The sequence below is a fragment of the Vulpes lagopus genome, chromosome 13 (genome assembly GCF_018345385.1).
Source record: "Vulpes lagopus strain Blue_001 chromosome 13, ASM1834538v1, whole genome shotgun sequence".
Classification (NCBI taxonomy): domain Eukaryota; kingdom Metazoa; phylum Chordata; class Mammalia; order Carnivora; family Canidae; genus Vulpes; species Vulpes lagopus.
The window spans coordinates 55,105,548-55,121,635 of record NC_054836.1 but is presented as its reverse complement, the minus strand read 5'-3'; the positions used below and the strand labels follow the sequence as shown (position 1 = coordinate 55,121,635).

At 39.2% G+C, this 16,088-nt stretch overlaps 1 protein-coding gene and 1 pseudogene across 3 annotated transcripts in view; one reads left to right on the top strand and one right to left on the bottom strand.

The window, feature by feature from the left end:
- LOC121474663 (homeobox protein aristaless-like 4) overlaps positions 1 to 16,088 on the top strand; it is a 371,873-nt gene that overhangs the window by 334,820 nt on the left and 20,965 nt on the right. The window lies entirely within an intron of this gene.
- Positions 10,712 to 10,988, bottom strand: LOC121474666 (annotated as a pseudogene).

The following is a 16,088-nucleotide window of genomic DNA, read 5'->3' as shown; positions in this document are numbered from 1 at the left end:
TCGAATCTTCAAGGTGTTGTCCGGAGTGGGGGCCCTTTTAAAACTTCCCAAATATGCTCCTTTCCGGGGAACTACTTGGCTATTGTCGGGCATCCTTACCTTTGTGGTTATTTGGCTTGAACTGAGGGATACAAATGAATTTTCTCTTTAAACTCTTCAATACTTCATTCATTAGTCCCTGGGGGTGTATAAGCACAGAAGGTGTGTGACCTACCTTTCACGGGGCCTGAAGCTGATTCAGTTTTCTGGGGGTGTTAAGAAAGAATATAAAAGAACACATGTAAAAAAATAATAATAATAAAAAAAAAATAAAAGAACACATGTGAAATTAGGAATGAACGTGAATATTTACTAAAAAGGTGTAAAGAAATCAGAACTAATGACCAATTTTGAAAAGCTTAAAAGCACCCTAAACTTCACAAAATTAAAATGTGAAAAAAATTGGGATCCCTGGGTGGCGCAGCGGTTTAGCGCCTGCCTTTGGCCCAGGGCGCGATCCTGGAGACCTGGGATCGAATCCCACGTCGGGCTCCCGGTGCATGGAGCCTGCTTCTCCCTCTGCCTGTGTCTCTGCCTCTCTCTCTCTCTCTCTGTGACTATCATAAATAAATAAAAATTAAAAAAAAAATTTAAAAAAAAAAATAAATAAAATGTGAAAAAAATTTAAAAAACGGGTAAAAATGGTAAAAATTAAAATTTTTATTAGCTACTTCACATACCTCTAAAATACTTTTTTCCCTATGAGTTTTGGCTGCATATTCTTCAATCTCTTCTTCATATGCCAGTGATTTAGAAAAGCCATTTTCAATAGATATATTACAAAGGCATTTCAGTTTTGCTTTGTCATGGTTAAATTTTTTTATTATTAGTTTAGAGAGTCCTTCCACATTTACATCTCTTTATTGGAACTGCCCTATACATTTTTAGAATTCTCATAAAAAGTGGGAAAACCACTATGAAGTTTCTTTCATATATGAGCTGTAAGATTTCAGGTGTTTCCAATTTTCTGATGCAAAGATTAGTATTAAAATACCCTTTTAATGGACAGTTTTCATTGTCTGAGGAGGCATCTGTGCAAGTGAGGGGGCTCTGAAGTTTAATCTTCATTATTTTGCTGTAATCCACTGTGACCTGCTAATGTTGGGACAATTGGTTTTATAATGTCTTGGAATATATCATCGGGGTCATCCAGTCCCTTGACTTGGAATGCTAGAACTCTCAGCACCTAATCTATTGTTCTTAGCCTTTAGGACCTCAATTGAAACAGCCTTTAAGTGGTACTACGTAATAATATACAGGATCTGAATAGGAGGATTATGTTAGTTTAAAAGACTAAATCAAACTATACCCCATAGACAGAGAATAAATATCCACCTTTCAAATCATGGAAGTTATAAGACATTGTATGGGTCATACTGTCTGACAACAATGCAATTAAACTAGGAAGTCATTACACACGAATGTTAAAAAAATATCAATCACTCATAGATCTAAAGTTATTTTTCTCAATAACTGCCATGAAGAAAATAAAAATTTATAATTACTCAGAAAATAGTATTAATTAAATCAATTAATGAAAGATCTGTGGGATGGTGTTAGAAGGCAGATTGAAATCATTAGATGTCTTTATCATCAAACAAGAAGAATCAAAATAAATTGCCCATTAACTAATTAATTAATTAGTAGTGACTACCTCTTACAAGGATTTGCTTTGTTTTCTACACATGTATAGGCCTTGATACCTAGGCGTGTTAAGGAATGATATAATCAGGCACGCATTAGCCTATTTTTATGCTAATATTGGTTCACACAAGAAGACTGAACAAAAAGTTAGGAGAAGCTGAGGGGGAAATGTTTGTACTTTGAACTTATTTTATTGGGCATTGCCTGCTCATGACTTGGTGAGCCTGGCACACTGTGTATCTATAGTTAGCACAATAGATTCCTAACTTCATTATGTTTGCCTTACTTTTTACTTAGGTGTATACAGGATTGAGGAGTTTACAGTTGGAGAGAGAAATGTGTGGGCCCTTGGACATTGACATAAGGTTTCTCATAGAATGTTTTCAGTACTTCTTGGTACAAACGTCAAGAAATATTAAGTTATAAGAATATTGATTGATTCCCTATGGTTAACATACCTTTTATTCTAGACTTTTATTGAAAATGGATTGGGGCACCTGGGTGGCTCAGTTGCTTAAACGAACTACTCGTGATTTAGGCTCAGGTCATGATCTCATGGGTTGTGAGACTGAGCCCCACTTGGGGCCACATGCTCAGCGGGGAGTCTGCATGAAATTCTTACCCCCTGCACCCCCCACTCCTGCATATTTGCACACACTCTCCTTCTCTCTCAAATAAATAAACAAATCTTTTAAAAAAATGGATAGAGACAAGATAGAGACAGAAATATTGACTAGGTCTTGTTTTTCTATTTTTGCTTTACATGTATTTTTAGTATTTTTTTAAAAAATTGTTTTATAATCTTAAACAAAGGTCCTAGATGGGTTTTGCTTGCTCAGAGAGGAAAGTAGATCAAATAGATGTCTTTCGGAGTATGATTCATTTTAAATGGTGGGATTTCGTTTACTCATCACAAAAATTTTTTCAATAATAAAGAAATTTTCCTTTAATTTTAGATGCAGTGTGGGGTGCCTGGGTGATGCAGTTGGTTAAGTGTCTGACTCTGTTTCTGCTCAGGTCATGATCGCAGGGTCATGGAATCGAGCCCTGTGTTGGGCTTCCCACTCAGTGAGTAGTCTCCTAAAGAGTCTCCCTCCTCCACTGCCTCTTCCTTCTTCTCTAAAATAAATAAATAAATCGTTTTTTAAAGTCTAAAAAAAATGAATTTAAACACAGTGTTAAAATACTGAAATAATTGTGTTCAGAAAAAGTGGTATGCGAACATTACATTATTTAACAGTTCTCTAACTTCAGCCAAACCAGAGAATAGTGATTTATGAATTTGGGAAAGTTCTCATAGATAGTTGGTAGAAGTGAAAATTGGTACAACCTTTGTGTAGTTGCTAGGATTTCTTCACCAAAACATAGAACACATCTGATTAAGATTCTCTGACAAAAAACCCCACAAGCACAGTATACCATATATGACCTGAGAAGCTTATTGACATGGTGGTCAATTATCTTACATATAACGTTAATAGTTTAGGGTTTTTTTCAATGTTTGTCCTTTAAAAATTCAGGTTGTCTTTGCCATAGCCAAAAGTTTTATTTAAAATATGTGTAAGTTCAAAGTTAACTTCTTACTCCCTTAACACTTAACTGGTTTTGCCCATTACAATATAGATAACCCATAAAATTGCATGTAAATTTACATCTTGAACCAGAGTTTAATAAATCCAGTGCTATTGTTTCTACTGTGCTCGAATAATTATTTCCATTTACTCAAAGACAGTAAACATCAGGCCCAAGACCTAGACTTTCACATGAAGAGAATTTGGAGCTCCTTTTAATGCAGCAACTAAATTTGAAATACTCCAGTTAAAAATAAAAGGCAAAATATGATGAATTTTTATCAGAAACCCTCTCTTTAAGATTTTCATGAAATCTTGTTATACATTTGGTATCAGAGATAATTTATTGATTATCTTAGTGGGTTAATAGCATTTCCTTCATGCAAATGTAACATTACTTCTGTAAGTTAGCATCCTTTTTCTTAAGAAATTTGGGGTCATAATTATGTTTTTATTTTTCTTTAAGATTTTATTTATTTACTTGAAATAGAGAGAGAGAGAGCACAAGCAGGAGGAGGGGCAGAGGGACAAGCAGACTCTCCGTTGAGTGAGGAGCCCGATGTGGGGCTCTATCCCAGGACCCTGAGATCATGACCTGAGCTGAAGGCAGATGCTTCACCAACTGAGCCTGCAGGAACACCCATAATTATGTTTTTAAAAATTCTTGATTTAAGGTAGCAATCTTGAAAAATAAACCTGTAACTATTTTTTTTTTTTACAAACACTTCAAACTCTGAGAAAGATGAAGGCTAAACAAAGAACAATACTGTTATGAGTCACATATTTATAAAAAAGGAACTGTGAAGTACTACCACACAGGCATATGCTGTCTAATCACACAGAAGGCTCATCTGAGGCTAGGGCAGGCAAATGTGCCCACTGGGCCATTCCCAGATTGCCTCAGGGTACAGCTTTCCTGGGTCTTGTGTCAGGTGAGTGAGACCCTTCCTCCAAGGCACCAGAGCGCAGTGGGAACAAACTTGCTTGCCCTGGACTGCAGAGACGGCTGCATGAAGGTTCATAGCCTCTCCTCCCAACACCTAACCTCTGCCTTCCCCACAACCCACCAAAAAAAGTTAAAATTCAGCAGCAGCTTAACAAGAAAATTGTATACCCTCTCTCTCCATAAATTTGAAAAGTAGTTTCTTGAAAGGGAGATAGAGACAGAAAGTTTTTTTCAAAATGTCATGTCACTCCTCTATGCAAAACCCATCAGTGGCTTTCCATCTTCCTCAGTGTAAAAGGCCAAATCCTTACAAAGTCTCCTGGCCTCTCTAGATCCTGGCTCCCACTACCTTTGTGACCTCATTGTCTACCAGTCTTGTTGGCCTCCTCATTCTGCTTCAAACATGCCAATCACTTTTCCAGTGTTGGACCTTTGCATTTATATTTCCTTGGCCTGGAGAGTTCTTCCCTTGGATAGCATAGCTCATTTCTCTACTTTCTTCAGGTCTGTAGCTCATATGTCACCTTATCAGAGGTCCTTTCAGACCACCCTATCCAAAATTCTAAAATCTGTTACTTTCTGTTATGCTTACTTCATTTTTCTTCATCAAACGTATAGCACCTGATGTTTTTTTTTTTTAATGTATTCATTGTTGTTTCATTTCCCCTAGAAGGTGATCTTCATGGGGCAGGTATTTTGTTTATTTTGTCCACTACTGTAAACCAAAAATGGGCTTGGCACAAAATTGACACATAAAAAATGTATTGGATGAGAGAATTCTGGTGTGGCACAGGGTTCTAGCCCTGCTTCCATTCTGCAGAAGCAATACCCTGCTAATAGTGTGAATCCACAATGTAACGACACTCTCACCAACAAATTCCACAAGAAGAGAAATGGTCTGACTGGGCATCCTTGGAAGACCAAGGGAAAATTACAAGAAATACTTTTGAGTATACAGGCTTTCATTGTTTGATCTCAGTAAAGGCAAGAAACCCCCAAGATCCTGCTCATTTCTAGGGACTCATGCTAAGGTGGATAGAGAAAAAGTTTGCAAGAGTCAATGCATCCTTGGCTGGATGCAGTGAGCCTTGCTCTAGTTTCTTTAAAAGTGTTTCAGAAGGGAATAAAATATAAGACTCTGTTGGAGGATTGCCTCTCCCCCATCTATAGCCTCAGTATACAGAAAATAGAGAATTTCAGATCTCAAAATTAGACTCAAAGTGTCATACCAAGAAATGAGAAGAGTGGTTATCAAATAGATTTTATTATGCAATATCTATTGTCATGGTAAGAAGGAACCAGATGTATAAATGTGATTCATCAGTCAATAGCTAGATAGAGCTGTATATAAATGTGGAACATGGCATACAAAAGGCAAAATAATGGACTCTGTCTGGAGGAAAATATCCAAGAATGGAAGACAACCTAATGTGAGTACTTTGAGTTTACTAAGAAACAAACAAAAAAAAGGGAGGTGGGTGCCTGGGTGTGGCTCAGTTGGTTAAATGTCTGACATGATTTTGACTCAGGTCATGATCTCATGGGTTGTGAGATGAAGCCCTGCATCAGGCTCTGCACTCAGCAGGGACTCTGCTTGGGATTCTCTCTCTCTCTCCCTCTGCTCCTCCCCTTGCTCTCTCTCTGTCTCTCTCAAATAAATAAGTATATCTTTAAAAAAAGAATTAAAAAATGTATAAAAACATGAATTCAGAAATAAGTATGAAATATAACAATAGGATGAGATTAAGAGGGCAGTTACTAAGCAAGAAAATTGTTAACCAGAACAGTATAATAAAGTGGAAAGAACAAAATACAAAATAGATATAGCTGGAAATATAAATTCTGGTGCATAGGAAAAACTTAGGTAACTTCAAAACCCACAGGGATTTAACAAATTATAGAAATAATGATAGGATGAGCAAATAAAATTCAATATGAGGATTCTAGTTGTCCCTAAAGTAGAAGTGCCAACAAAAGAAATAGAGTTTTCTTCAAACATGTAGAGGAAATTTTCCCTGCAATGAAGGAAGAAGAGTGCAGATTGTAAAAAAAACCAAAAAAACAATAATCAATACATATCAATATAAACATACATTATTGAAATAATTAAACTTTGAGAAAGAAGAAAATAATTCTTTGGACACCTAGAAAACAAGGGAAGTTATGGACAAGAGCAGGGAATAAGATAGCTTTTGTTTTCTATAGTAATGTCCAATGCCAGGAAACAGGAATAATGCCTGCAGAGTTGCAAGGTGAGAGATTTTAACCAGAAATATTACACTTTGCCAAAATATTATTCATTTATGAAAGTCACAAGCAAATGTTCAAATGGGATACTGCAGGAAATATAGACTTCCTGAATTCTTCTGGAAAAACCTATTTGATCTCAACTTTTTCTTCAGCTTTCCTGAGGCATAACTGATATATAAAATCATATGATACTTAAAGTGTACATTATGGTAATTTGATATATGTAGACGTTGTGAAAGAATTCCTGCAGTCCAGTTAGTTGGTGTAGCCATCACCCCACATATCGATTTCTTTATCAATTTCATTTAAGTTCTGTCCTAGCAAATCTCAATTATACAATACAACGGTATTGACTACAGTAATTAATTTACATATTAGATTATCAGACCTTATTTACTGATGGCAATGGTTTTGTTTTTTTTTTTTTTTAAGATTGTATTTATTTGTTTGAGAGAGAGGAGGAAGAGAGAGCGTGAGCAGGAGAGGAGCAGAGGGAGAGGGAGAAGTAGATCCCCCACCGGGCAGGAAGCCCAGACTTGGTCCCAAAACGCTGGGATCATGACCTGAGCCCAAGGCAGACACCTAACTGACTGAGCCACCCAGACACCCCATAGCAACTTTTAATGAAGTTGACAGTTATTTCTTTGAAGCTATATAGTTTTTTCTCAAAAAGAAAGCCCGCCTGCTTCAAAGCCAGACAGCACACATTTGTAATTGTGGTATGAATGGAATTAGAATAGCTGGCTTCTGCTCCTACCATGAGTATTGATGAGTTGTGCTACCTTGGAAGGGCATTCAGCTTTTATGGAACCCAAGGGGGGTATGGGTTTGTTGATTTCTACAGATGTCTTTAAAGTCTAAATTTCTACAAAATCGCTAGAAAGTTTGGTGTTTTGTCTTGTAGTAATGTATTTGCAAATGTAGCAGACTAAAAACTAAAAACTAGGGTGTACTAATGATTTTGAGTGGTTTTCCTCTCTTGCCCCCTCCCCTTCCTCTCCCCCCTTTCTCCCCCTCCTCCTCCTCCTCCTTCTCCTCTTCCTTTTCTCCTTCTTCTTCTTTCTTCTCCTTCTCCTTCTCCTTCCTCTTCTTCTTTTCTTCTTCTTCTTCTTGAAAGAGAGAGGCCATACATGCAAGCAGGGATGGGAGAAGGAGCAGAGGGAGAGGGAGAGAACCTTAAGCAGGCTCCATGCAGAGCCCAATGGGAGCTGGATCTCAGGATCCTGAGATCATGATCTGAGCCAAAAGCAAGAGTCAGACACTTAACCAACTGAGCCACCCAGGCACCCCTTGAGTGGTTTTCAACATTATTTGTGAAACTAAGTTTTGAAAAACTACCCAGATTTGGGACACCTGGATGGCTCAGTGGTTGAGCATCTCCCTTCAGCTCAGGTCCTGATCCCGGGATCCGGGATCGAGTCCTTCATTGGGCTCCCCACAGGGAGCCTGCTTCTCCCTCTGCCTGTGTCTCTACCACTCTCTCTGTGTCTCTCATGAATAAATAAATAAAATACTTTAAAAAAAAAAAGAAAAAGAAACTACCCAGATTTAAAGGAAGGGGTGGAGATTCACTACCAGACGAGGTATTATATCTCGATTTTCATTTGGATGACTCTTGCCTTCTACATTTCTAAAATACACAGATTCTAAGGAACCTAAAAAGAACAAAACAAGCTAAAATAACGACAATCTGGAGACAATCTGGACAATCTGGACAAGAGCAGGGAATAAGATAGCTTTTGTCTTCTATAGTAGTGTCCATTTGGAACAACAGTTCTCAGGCAATTTTATCTGCAACTTTTCTTAAGCACTATATTTGGGTTATCATTCCTCTTTTCCCTACATTTTTCTTTTCCTTTTTTATTCACTTCCCTCAAAGATCACAGCCTAGATCACTCTTTCATAAAAAAAGAAAACTCACAGTTTGTGCTTCCATTACTGCAGACTCTTGACTTTCTAGAACTCAACAGAGATTGAGATATGAGGCTTACTCCGCTCCTCTGCTTGACTTCACAGCTGTCACCACAAGCCACACCCTGGAGCACAGCTTCATGGGTGCCGTAATAGAGTACTGGATGAGAGGAAGTCCTGTAGCTCATTTCATAAGAATCTGCTCATTTTACAGATAAGAAAAGTGAGGATCAGACTTTACAAAAAATGGGTACAAACTGGAGTCCAGGACTCTGATTTCCAAGTCCTGTCAACTTCGCCACCATGTGCCACGCAAACCGTTGGCATCCTGTTGACACACAACCAAATCTTATATTTGCCCCTGGTATTCAAGGTTGTCGTTGCTATTGTTTTCCTTCTTAAATTGGTTTCTTCATCTGCTGATTCCCTAGCTGTGGAGTCCCCAGTCTCACCCACTGGGTAGCCAACTACTTTAAATAAAAATATGGCCATGAACTGATTGGCTAACCCTACTCTTACCCCAGTTCCCAAGGTGAATGACCTGGTTGGGTTTCACTCCCACTCTTTACCAGGGAGACCCGTGTCACCTCAGCTATCTCAAAGCAAATCTAATGTTCCAGAATTCAGGCAATATAGAGTCTCAAGGAATGACTGATTCTCTGAGGCACGTTTCTGTGTGCATCCCTTGTTCTTTTCAACGACCTCCCCATGAGTTTCTGGAATGTGAAGGCTGCTTTCTTCTGAAGAAACCATTGGCCTACATATTTCTATTTCTTTAAAAAATTGTTACAAGGGGCATTGCTGTAACCAGCAATATAAACTCTCAGACTGTTTCCTAGTTGTCTTGCTGCCCGTTCTTTATCCACCAGCCTGAAGGGAGTGGTGCAATTTTGTGAGCTAGCTAAATAAATTGAATAAATGAACAAAAAGTATATTGAGGAGCAAGCAATAACTGTGAAACCAGTGCTTCCACAGTAGACTCCTTTCTGTCACATGATTTTCATCAAAAATACCCTTTTTCTCCTAACCACTCTGCATTTCTAACACTGTAGCCTTCCCTTAACTTCTTTTCCTTTCCTTCTTCTACTTTCTACCCTTCTTTCCTCTCCTCATGGCCACACTTTCTTCTTTAAATGCTCAAACAAAAGAGCAATTGTAATCATTGAATCATCCTGATGCGGGGTTCCTATCAGTTAACAGCCCATAAATAATATGTAGATGTAAATGTTGACATTTTGCTCAAATTTCCTCGTGGCCATGTAAGATTTTTCTGTAGTATTAACAATGAATATAGAAAGGAGTGAGTATGTTGGTGTATGTGTGTGTGTGTGTGTGTACATGTGAGAGTGACACAGATTTCAGGTGAATATTATTTGGCAACATTACAAAAAAAAACAAAAACCAAAACCCAAAGGACATTAGCAAGATGAAAACTGTGGGATATTTAAGTGGAGCTCAAAGAAAGTAGCAAAAGAGAGATGAAAGCAATTTTTAAAATCATATAATTACATAACAATGATTCTTTAGTTTGTACCAACCTTTATAGTTGTGTGTTGGTGTGAATGACAAGTGATGATTTCCTTACATTTACTCCCACCCTGTTCTCAGTATCTGTTATGTGAAATCTTGTTTCCTGACATGTTTTAGGAAGAGAGGTAGAGGAGGAGTCAGGCTGGCCTCAGTGACCTGTGCCATTTCCTAGTCCTGATCCATCAATTACACTGTCACGTGGCCTCAGCCTATCTCTGAGGGAGGCTGGGGGGTGGAGGGCGTGTCACCAGCCCCTGCCACACCTGGGGTGGGTGAGAACTCATGCGTCTTGGAGTCCAGAAACACTGGGTTCCAACTATCTCATACTCAGTAGAGGAGACAACATTTTCTGTTTTCCATCAAAAAGCATGCTATACGTCCCCGTATTTCCAATCACATTTCCAATTATGCTACAACACTTAACTTTTATTTTTATTTTTGTAAAGACTTTATTTATTTATTCATGAGAGACAGAGAGAGAGAGAGAGAGAGAGGCAGAGACACAGGCAGGGGGAGAAGAGGCTCCCTGCGGGACTCGATCCTAGGACCCCAGGGTCACACGCTGAGCCAAAGGCAGACGCTCAACCCCTGAGCCACCCAGGCGTCCCAACACCTAACTTTTAAATGGACACTTTTTTGCTGAAGAACATGTAAGCCCTTGGTTTATTTTTTTGTTAATAAAAACAATCCCACAGCATTTATTGTCTTAAGGTAATCAAAAAAATACAAACAAGGGTTTTAGAACTCTATTCCCAACAAAGGACATCTAAAAAAACAAACTACGTGGCCTTCTCAAGAATTTCTCACTTCACTGATCATTCTAGTTGGAGACACTTTGGAGCAGGGTAATATTATCTCCTTTTAGCATGATCCGACCCAGTTGTTTTCTTGACTTTGTTTTAGAACGAATCTCTTCGGCATCATCTAATACAAGGTTCATGTACTCATCAAAACCAATGACACAGCCCTCTATCCGCATGTTTACTTGCTCATCAGCCACACCTGAATCCGAGATCTATTTTGCAAGTATCTGAAATGAGGTTGATGGGCTGAACCATCACCTTCTGCACTTTTTGGCCCTGGCCACGGTACGCCATGGTGGAAGCTGACCTGGTTTATTGTTTTTATTGTAGTTGAGAGCAGTGGTGTTCTATCCAATAAATAACATTCCCAACAAAATAGAAGAAAGCATTAGACAAAAAGAGAGGCATTTATTTTACGATTTATTGTACTCCGGCTTAAATTTGATCGAAGAAAATACACATATAGAGAAGTGTACGTATCATTAGTGTGCTGTTCAGTGAATTATCACAAACGGACTATACCTGGGTGACCAGCTCTCAGATCAAGAAAGAAAACATTACTAGCAACTCAGAACCCCCTTCTGGTCTATAACCTCCTAAGGGTCACCCCTACCCTGCCTTCCAGCGGGGCAAGTGAATGCGTATTTCACGTAAATGGAATCATACAATATGCACTCTTTTGTGCCGTGCTTTTTTCACTCAGAATTACATTGAGTTTATGTTATTGTGTTACACTATTAGGGTGTTCCTCTTATTGCTAATGTGTGCTACTGTGTGAATGTGTAGCCGGACGATTAGATTTGGGTTTATTTTTGACCGCCATTCCCTATTGGCTGGAGAGTTAGATGGCATTTTTAGATGTAATCAGTGTCCTGCTTCTCTCAGTCAGTTTATTTTTCCTTATTTTTTTAAAATTTTATTTAAATTTAAATTAATTTAAATTTTATTTAAATTTATATTTATTCATGAGAGACACATACACAGAAAGGCAAAGACACAGGCAGAGGGAGAAGCAGCCTCCCTGCAGGAGCCAGATGTGGGACTCGATCCCTGGACCCAGGATCATGCCCTGGGCCGAAGGCAGATGCTCAACCACTGTGCCACCCAAGTGTCCCTCTCTGGATCAGTGTCATGAGGTCTTCTGATCACTTCTTACTGCTCCCTTTTTGAGACTTACAGTCATTAAATATCCATGAGGGCTTTGCTGACTCTGAGGCAAATCCAGTCATAGTTCCCTTCTTGTTTTCCTTGCTTATTCTTTCCTGAATTCCTTTGCTACTGTATACACACACACACACACACACACACACACACACACACACACACATATAATCTATCTGTCTAATCTTTTATATAACATACACACAGACACACTTTTTTCATGTTTATTTCATATTCCAGTTATTCCCAATTTCTTTACACTGGGCTAAACTAGAGGTAATTTGGAGACATTTATATGGGACTTGTTGAAAAAATTTATTATATATATTTTAATTTATATAATTATGGTAAAAATACAGCATGTCAATGAAGAAATTGAGCATTGTCTTTATATAAAGATGACAAATATTTGTAGTTTTTAAAATCAGAAACTTAAGCTTGCTTTGGTGAAAGAACCTGATTCCTTGTGTCACATTTTTATAACTGAAGTGTCTATAGATTTCTTCAAGTCTTATTAATGATGCAAGCTCTTGATAATTACCATTGATGAGACACTTTTTTTGTGCACGTGTTAAAAGCATTAAAACCATTAAAATACTGCAACAGTTAAAATTATATTTGAAAAATTTAGCAATCTATTTCTCACCGGCAACTGTAACATTAAAATTTCCATTGCTAATGAGGATAGATTTTTAATCCAATAGAATTTTTTTTATGTAGAGTATTTTGAGATAATGACAAAGCTCTATTTTGGGAGAGGCCTCCTACCTACACATCACAGAAGATACCATGTAGCCAGCACATCAACTGAAAACAGAAATATTCATTATATGGGAAGCTAGAAAAGTAGGGCCATTGCCCAGAGCTATCCCCTTCCCACTCTTCCTCCTCTCTCCTAACCGTCTACCAGGTTTATCTTAAGCTATTGGGCATCTCCAACCCCACTTCCTCCAGCAGCCTCATCGGCCTTATAGATTGAATGGTGGTTCCCCAAAGGATATGTCCAGGCCTTAATTCCTAGACCTGTAAGTGTTCCTTTATTTGAAGAAAGGGTCTTTGCAGATGTAATTAAGTTAAAGGTCTTGAGATGAAACCATTGTCCTGGATTATTTGGATGGTCACATCCACTAAATTCAATGACAAATGCTTTTATAAGAAGCTCACATGAGAGATTTGACAGACAGAAAATGAGGAAGTGATATGACCACAGAGCCAGAAATTGGAGTGATGCAGCCACAAGGCTACAAGTCAAAGAATGTTGCCTCTGGTCTTGCCACCTGCCGGAGGGCTGAGACAGACAAGATAGTGTGACAGGGCCGGTGAGCCCTCTTGACACATTGTCCTTGGGGTGGCCACGTAGGGCTATTAGCATTCACCTCGCCGTCTACTGGTGATGCAGTTTCTTCTCACGAGGATCACTGACAATTTGTGTTGGAAAGAAAAATGATTTTCTAAAGAAAATATCCATAGTTTCGGCAGGGAAAAAATGTAGGTTTATGGTGGGTCAGTGCTAGGAAAATCACTTATGAGAAGATATTCCCAAGTTTTATTTTTATTTTTATTAAAGTATTCCTTGAGCATAATACCAAGAGACCCTGAAGAAGTGGTAGATGGCGGTGGAAACCCTTTTGTATTTGGGTTTAGAATTATCCTAAATTCATGTGTTCGTCTATTTGAACTTCGTTTTTATTACTTCTCTAACACATTACTTTTTGGGAGGTTAATAGAGGCTTTGAGAAATTTTCTTTAGCCCACTCACATCACAGTTTGGTCTTTGCAGTTCCTCTGCACTGACCCTTGGTCTCTGCCGCCCCCCCCAAATGCTTCTCAGGTATTACCCCTCCCTCCTCTCCTGACCAACTTTTCTGCACTTGGTACTAGGATAAAGACATTTTCCCAAGGTGGCCTATTGTTCCAATGTATTGGAGCATTTTATAAAGAAAACACCAAAGTAGACCACTTGATAATTTAAAATTTGTGATTTGTTAGCTTTGGGGGTCCTGCAGCGCGGTGGTGTCTTTTAGAGGCCACCAATCTGGGGGCAGAACGGAAAAGAGGAAAGCAGACTCCCTTCTTCGAGGCCAGAATGTGAGAATGTAAAACAAACACAAGCAGAGCATGCGGGGTGGCTGCCCGGGGTGACATAAGTGACTCGGTCACAGCAGCAGCGCAGAAGGCACTCATTTCTAAAACACCCATCGGATGGGGGGTGGCTCAGTGGTTGAGCGGTGGAGCATCTAGATGCCTTCAGCCCAGGGCGTGATCCTGGGGTCTCAGGATCGAGTCCCACGTCGGGCTCCCTGCATGGAGCCTGCTTCTCCCTCTGCCTGTGTCTCTCCCTCTCTTTCTCTCTGTGTCTCTCATGAATAGATAAATAAAATCTTTAAAATAAAAATAAAATAAAATAAAATAATAAAATATCCACCATATGAAATTGCTGGTGAGTCCTCTCCTCCCACAGAATATTATCTGAATTGTAGTTGAGAAGCACTAGGACTGCCCCTTTGCCTGTAAGCAAGCATTCTGGTAGCTTCTCCATATACGGAGGATGAGCCCCTGGAGGGAGCTGGAACCTCTATTCTTTCTGGCTGGTGCCATTCACTGGGCTGCCTGATAGGACACATACAGTGACCACAGCTCTAAGAACTGTCACTGTTCCATTTTACAGATGGCAAAACAAGGCACAGAGGGATTTAACAACTTCTCCATGGTCACGGTTAATAAGGGGCAGTCAGAATCAACCCCAGGCAGTCTGGCTTAAAAACTACAAATATGTGTCACAATTCAAGGATGTGTGTTTCCAGAATTAAGGGTTTTATAGATATCCAATACAATGAATGAAATAAAGCATAATTTATGAAATTTTAGAAAATATTTATAAAGAAAATATTATAAGTGCTTCCTGAGACAGTCTGATAAGATGTGATGAGCATTTCAGTCCAGGAAAGAGAGTGGAAGGGTTCCTCTACTGTTATTCAAATAATTGTTCCCAGAAATGTTAAGACGTGGTGCGTAAGGTAGTTACCCGTTAGCCGGAGTTGGTGGCTTGACGGGGAGGGTCTGGCCTTCTCCAACAGGCAGAGGTCATGCGAGACTTCTTGCCTTCGGTATTGGAAATGTTGAAACGGCCTTATGTCCACAAGATTGAGATAATATTTATTTCAGCAAAATATTTTGAGCCGGTTCAATTTTGTACCCTGAGGCCTGGAAACCCTGACTTTCTTTGGCCTAGCTAGCGTGATGTATTTTAGCATTAGTGTTCCCCATTTTCTAATAGAATTAGAGTTTCAGTTTAAAGAGAAGTATTTATTAAAGCAAACGTTGTTTTCACTGTGATGTTGTTTAGTGTAATCAGACTGGTGTCCAAGTTGCCTCTGGAACACGAGCTCTGTAGACTGCGAGGTTTAGGAAGGATAAACCATGTGGCTGATGGCTATTCTTGAGGAATCTTAAATCTCAGGTAATGTGTTAAAATTTTTTTTTAAGATTTTATTTATTTATTCATGAGAGACACGCAGAGAGAGAGAGAGAGAGAGAGAGAGAGAGGCAGAGACACAGGCAGAGGGAGAAGCAGGCTCCATGCCGGGAGCCCGACGTGGGACTCGATCCCAAGTCTCCAGGATCAGGCCCTGGGCTGAAGGCAGCGCTAAACTGCTGGGCCACTGGGGCTGCCCTAAATTTTCAATCAATTTTGAGAATATACACCGAATGCTCTTCATTGCCATGAATGTCTAAGGAAGCCAGGTTGTGGCTATTGATCCATAACATAAAATTGAGAATCAATTATTGAAAAATTTATTTATTTGAGACAGAGGGAGACACACAGAGAGAGTGTGTGTGGCATGGGGGGAGGGAGAGAGGGAGGGAGAGAGAGAGTCCTCAGGCCGACTTCCCTCCCCGAGGAGCTCGGAGCCAGAGGCAGGGCTTGATCCCAGGAGCCTGAGATCATGACCTGAGCTGAAACCAAGGGTCATACCCTAATGTACTGAGCCACCCAGGCACCCGAGAAGCAGTTATTTAATATAATATACCTGACTTTTTCTTCTAAACTTAATTGTAAGTGATTTATGGGTAGAGTTTAGCTCATCAAAAAAGGTGGTAAAACTCCATCTATTATATTTACATATTAAAGATTGTAAATATCTTTAAATAATATATATATATATATCTTTAAATATTTAGTCCAAGCTAAAATTGAGTTTCCCCTGGGTCAACCAAAGTTGTTTGAAGAGA